The sequence below is a fragment of the Hydra vulgaris genome, chromosome 02 (assembly GCF_038396675.1).
Source record: "Hydra vulgaris chromosome 02, alternate assembly HydraT2T_AEP".
Taxonomy (NCBI): domain Eukaryota; kingdom Metazoa; phylum Cnidaria; class Hydrozoa; order Anthoathecata; family Hydridae; genus Hydra; species Hydra vulgaris.
Window position 1 is genome coordinate 15,115,222 of NC_088921.1, and position 6,586 is coordinate 15,121,807.

General features: G+C 23.5%; 1 long non-coding RNA gene across 1 annotated transcript; it reads left to right on the plus strand.

Moving 5' to 3' along the window:
• Window positions 1–5,410: 5,410 nt before the first annotated feature.
• LOC136076401 (uncharacterized) lies at window positions 5,411–5,744 on the plus strand. Its single transcript, XR_010636238.1, has 2 exons — window positions 5,411–5,498; window positions 5,571–5,744. It is a non-coding gene; the product is annotated as an uncharacterized LOC136076401 (long non-coding RNA).
• The last annotated feature ends 842 nt before the right edge of the window (window positions 5,745–6,586 follow it).

Genomic DNA, 6,586 nt, shown 5'->3' on the forward strand with positions numbered 1-6,586 from the left:
TTTTATCATGTTTAAACATAGCAATTTTAAAATATTTTTTGCAACATTTGCAATAATTGACAGTTGTTTAAAAAGGCTATTCAGTAGATTAGTTAAAATTGATCAAAAAAGCTGTATATTGAATGCTTGGTCACAACACTGGTTGTATTGTTTTTATTTATGTAAAAAAAAAAATTTAATTTTAAATTTTTTTTTATTTAGATGCATGATAAATTTAAACATGAAGAGAATTACCAGGTCAGATTCAAATTAAGTATAGATTGGTATGAGAAGTGGCATGCATTTGCTTTAGGAAAGCAACTTGGTAATTTTGTTTGATTATTATATTGAATAAAAAATAAAAAAATTGTTATATTGATTAAATAAAAAAATACTTTTTACAGTCTATACAAATTCATTATTTATATAAATAATTTATGTAAACTCATTTAGATATTATTTTATTTTTGTTTTTGATTGCTATGTTTCTTTGAAAACGTCATTATCAATATAGCTGCATAAGGTATAAATGAAAATAGCCCATTTAACAAATCAAAAAACGACGTACTGGCCATTAAAATATTAGAAGAAGAATGTAAGTCTTTGGAGTAAAATGTCATAGCAATAATGTAAACATTCATTAAAACATTTGGTACTGACGAAATGAAAAGTAAAACAATGGCTACGTATAATGTTCCATCTTTTTGAGTCTGATAAGGAATAGAACTTGATGTTTTAAAACAATTTATTGTGTATAATGATGCATTCATCTTTTGTCGCTTATCTACTCATCCTTAGTCGCTTTTTGATTTAAAAGTTATATTATTACATTTTGTTTATTATTTTTAGGAAAATTGTTTTATAGTTGAAATATTTTTTAGCAAAGCAAGGCAATGGTAATGCAATCAAGGTAATGTAATCATTAAAGTTTTCTTTTACATGTTGATACAATATTTTTCTAAAAAAATTTTTTGCAATACTTTTTTTCCTGTGTTCTTCTGTGAGAGTGTTTGCATACTCGAAGTGAATTCATTTTTTTTATTTAAACATTGTGGTCTGTCTTTTTTTATACTCATTTTTTAATCCTCTTAAAATACTGTTTTAAATGCACTACCAAGTATGGGTATATTTCCTAATAGGCTACCAAGGAAACCTTTACCCCGTTTTCTAAGTATACGTTTTCTACCTTTACCAATTAGAGCGTGATATGATCTAGGGTGCGCTGTACGCCTTTTATGAATAAAGGTGTATAATATAATATTTCAAAAACACTATTCAGAAATCGATGCAGTAAAAGCTTTATATGACGCGTTTTGGTGTTGGTCACTAGACGTTTCCACAAAAGAAAAAAATAAAGAGCTTATAAATAATATAAAGGAAACCATGGAAATGTTTCAAAACTTTATTTTACAATAATTTTTTTACATTTTTTTTTATATTTGTAAATGTTTTTCCACTTAACAAATATATTTTAAAAAAATAAAAATAAATGAAACAATTTATTAAAGTCTGCGGCTGGTAAGAATTTTTTTTTATATTTTTTTAAAATAAAAACATTTTTTATATAAAATATTTTTTTGTATTATTTTTTGTATAGCTATGGAGAGTTTATAATCAACTTTACCGTTTGTCTACATGATTTATTTTCATTATCAGAAGAAAAAAAGACAGCAGAAGTAGAGATTGAAAAAGAATTGAGAGAAGAAGATTTTAAGGATTATATAAATTTCGAAATGCAAAAGTTAGAAGAAGAAATGAACAAGATGGACGAAGAAGAATATATTGAAGAGTTAAAAAAATAAATAATGGAAGAAGAATTAGACAATATAGACAATATAGACATAGATATAGATATAGATATAAATGATTACATAAATGATGTTATTAACAGAATGGATGATTTACCTGAACTAGATTTTTTATAACTTCATTTTTTTAAATATATGTATTATTTAAATGATTTATTTTTTTATAAAAGGACTTGTTCTTTTTTTAATATCTTGTAAACTTTATTATATAAATATATCGTTATCTTTTAGCAATTAATAAAAAAAATGTCTAGCAACATGTATCAATGCTGTTTTTGCGAAAAAGTTTTCCTGTTGAACAATTATTGGATCACCAACAAGATTGCTCTAACGACAAATTTACCCACGAATGCTTCATATGCAAAAAAAAAGTCAATGATTTGTTAAATCACGAATGTGAGTATGAATTTGAAGAAGAAGTACAAAATAAATCATGTTTTTTTTGCAATACTTTTGTTTACAATACTTTTTGCAATACTTTTTGTTACAGCGTTATATGTTTTTAATATTATAAAGATGCACAGAACAAATATTACGAGGAACAAAAGAAAAATTTAAAATATCTGAATATATCCATCAACATTGCATGTTTACCATGAAAAAATTAAATGCAAAATTAAATGTTTTAGCAAAACAACTCTAAGATAACAAAGAAATTAAAAGACTCAACGAGAATATTACAAAAATACATCAAATCATCAAAGAAAATAACAAAGAATTGTTAGAATTAAAAAGAATGACTTATGATAGCATGTATGCCTAAACCAATCAAGAAAATAATAAAGAAATTAAAAACTCAATAAAGAAATTATAAAACTACATCAAATCATTGAAGAAAAAACAACTGAATTGTTGGAAGTAAAAAGAGTTACTGTTCAAATGTTTATCAAAGAAAAAAAGGTATCACGATATCCATTTAAAGATACACAAATTATAAATTTAGATCAAATGAATCTGAGACTCTTATCCGATGAACTTATTATAGGTTGCCAGTTAACACTAACGAAGGTTATCTTTATTGCATAAAAGTTTATGGATATATTACAAATGAAAACCACATGGCAATCTATTTCCAATTAATTCAAAGCGAAATTGATGATGCTTTAAAATGGCCATTTTATAAAAAAGTGATTTGCAGTTTTAGAAACGACAATAGATATTATGCTCACACAATTTCAGTAGAAAATCATACTCAGTTTTCAAATTTTACAAATAGAAGTTTTGATAAACCCAAGGAAAAATACAACGTGGCGTTGGTTTTCCAAATTTTCTAAACCATGAAGAACTTAAAAACTTTATAATAAACGATACTTTACTTATTACTTTTTCTATTCAATAATATATATTTTTATTGTAAAAAAACTTGTACTTTTTTTTTGTATTCAATTTCATATATACTTTTTTTATGTCATTAATTTTATATATTAAAAATTATTTTTTAGATTAACTAAAACAAAATGAATCCTTCAGATATTTTAAGAGAAATGACAAACGAATTTACTAGAGACAATGTTAGAAATATTAGATTAATCTTAAAAACTCCACTCGGTGTCAAAGAAAAGTTAAAAGAAGGTATTGATATTATGGAATACATAAAAGAAAACATAATTGAAGACTATGGACACAGTATGAAAGTATGGAAAGTAAATTGTATTATTTCTTACAAATTTGCGATGTTATAGGACTAAAGATATTTACAAAAAATTTAATAATAAGATACCTCGATTACCTACCTACGAAGAATCAATGAATTTAGCTGTATCTTGCGAAGAAAGTAAAAAATTACCACCTGTATACTTACCAGAAGGCAAGTTTTGTCCAAATTAAGTTATAAACGCTAAACAAAAAGAACTTTTAAATTTTTATAATCACTAATAATTTTTTATATTTTTTATTTGATGTTTTTATTTGTAATTTTTTTTTTTTTAGTTAATTAATTAAAAAATGTATTCCTACAACAATAGTGTTTATGAACTAATCGATTTAGAATTCGAAACGTTTCATAAATTTACGTATATACCTTCTAGAAGAAAATGTCAAGAGATTAGTGAAGAAAGTAAACAACATTACAATTATATTTTGAATATTGATAAACGTATTGCAAACTTTCAAAATGAAATACTAACTTGGTTTAAAAAAGAAGAACAGAAATATTATTATCGTTTTGATTATGATGCTTATCATTTGGATTATACATTTGAAGAAATACAATCAAAATTAACCTTAAAACATCTTTGCAAAAGAATGTTGGCTCAAAAAAGAATAGAATACGAATTTAATCATTTACGAGAGAATGAGATACAATTAGACTATTTTTTTATACTTGTGAGAAAAATCATTATTTCAAAGATATATTGGAAGAAAAAAAACATTTATTATTTTTCCATCTTCAAAGACGTTTTCTATGCAATTTATTTCATTTACTTTTTACAGAAATTTCTTGTGTTGCTTATCCAAAGAAACGATTAGAACTTGATTTGATTGAACAACTACATTTTTTTAATATTGCAATATATAAAATGGTCAAAAGTACAATATTATTTTTTAATGGACGACTATTTTATTCATTTTAATATTATCAATAAATTTTTTTTGACAACTAATGAAAAATGATACCTGAATTGAGGATGATAATAACAAGAATAAAAAGTGCTGTTGAATTTGATTTAAATTATGAAAACACAGTATGGTTTTGTGAAACAACAAGAACATTATTTAAAAATGAAAAAATGTTATCATTAAAAGACTTGTGCAAAAGAAAATTAGCATATCATAGAATTTATATGGAAACACAATCATTTTAAGAAAGAACGTAAAATATATTATCTACAGCTCATTTTGATACAGAATTAGTTTATTATAAGTATGATTTAATTTATTTAAGCAATATAATTCTACGTGAGAATTTAAAATTATATTACACTCAACGACGATTTTTATGCTGTTCAATTGTAATGTTAAAATATCATTATTATACTAAATTTTTAACAACACGCAATATGATGATTTTTATAACTTGTTAAGAAATTATTATCAATGGGCTTTAAATCAATATCATTTTGTCATGGAACAAAATTTTATACATAAGGATGAAATTTTTTTTATAATTATAGCCAAAATAAAAAAATAGACATTATTGAAGATGATATATGAAGACAAAGAAATTGGAGAATTTGGATGAGAAGTAAACCATTAAACACAAAAAAAGCTGATAATGAATACATTTGTAATATTGTAATCACACTATGGTATTGTAAGCAAACAAAAATATATGGTTTTGTAAGAAAGCCAATATTATCATTTATAGAATTGTGCAAAAGTTATTTAGCATATCAAAGAATTTATATCGAAATACAATCCTTAAAAGAAAAACTTGGAAATATATTGTATTTTAATTATTGTAATAAGAGCGAAGACTTTTTTGAAGATTGTTTTTTTGATATGAAATTAAATTTTTAGAATGTTAAAATATTATTATAACGCTTTTCATATTAAAAATAAACAACTTGACTATTTTTACGAGTGTATAATAAAATATACCCAATGGGCTATAAATCAATATAATTTTGTCATTGATCAAAATTTTATTTATGTAAATGATATTTTTTAATATTTATAGCAAAAAAATAGTTATGCCTAAAAATAAAAAATACGGTTACGCTAACAAAAAACAAGTGGAACACGACAAGAAAAATAAAAAAACACTGAGAGGTAAATTATTTTTTTATTTTTATTTTTTAAATATTTTTTTACACCTTTTTACTCTTTTTTTATCGTTTATAGAAATGAAACGTTATTTCAAATGGAAAAATAACTTCACCAAAAAAAAAAAAAAATTTAAACCAAAGATTTTTTTGTTTACAAAAATGTGACCTGTGTCAAGCATGTTTGCTCCAAAAAAGAAAATGACTTTTTTTTGTATTATTTTTTTAACTAGAATATATTTTATGTATTAAATATTGTCTCTTTTATTTTAACTTTTCATTTTTTCTATTACATTTTTTCATATTTATTATTTTTTTATATTTCACTTTTTTTTAATTGTTTTTTAGAAAAAATGACAAATAATAATAATACAATGGGTTTGCGATGAAGAACCATATGACATACCAATACCAAAAAAAAGAACAAAAAGCCAAAAGAAAAAAGGCATAAAAGGATTAGATTTTCAGGCTTTGAAAAAAAAAAATAGAAAACTATATATAATAACCACCACCTATCAACATTTCAATAAATGAATTTATAAAAATAGCATTTCCAACTAATAAATTATAATTTTTTATATTTTTTTATTGATAAATTGTAATTTTTTCATATTTTTTATATATTGATATTTTTAACAGTTAACAAATAAAAATGACTGGAAATTGTTTATGCGAGAAAAAGATCGAGCTAACAGTTAAAGAAGCCTTTTTCGTCATAGAATACGCTAAGAAATATCAAAAGAGTTTTGTTCAAGAAGCAACCCTATTTCATCATTTCAAAGAATTGGGACTAAAAATAGATCCTTCTAGAACATTCGATGACCTAAAAATAGAATATACAAGTTTTCGATAATATATGAAAAATAAAGATAACTTCTGAAAAAACTAACAACATAGGAAGAATACTTTTTGTAAAAATTATTTTCAATAAAGATTATATTAACTCCTATACTTTTGGTCACGCTTCATTAAGCAAATAAAGTTTACTTTATTTTATTACCCTTTTTTTATTATTACCGAGGTGCTAAGGGCGATGCGGCGTAACGCTACAGGCGCTAAAGGCGCAAGAGCGAGGACACACCACAAACATGAATC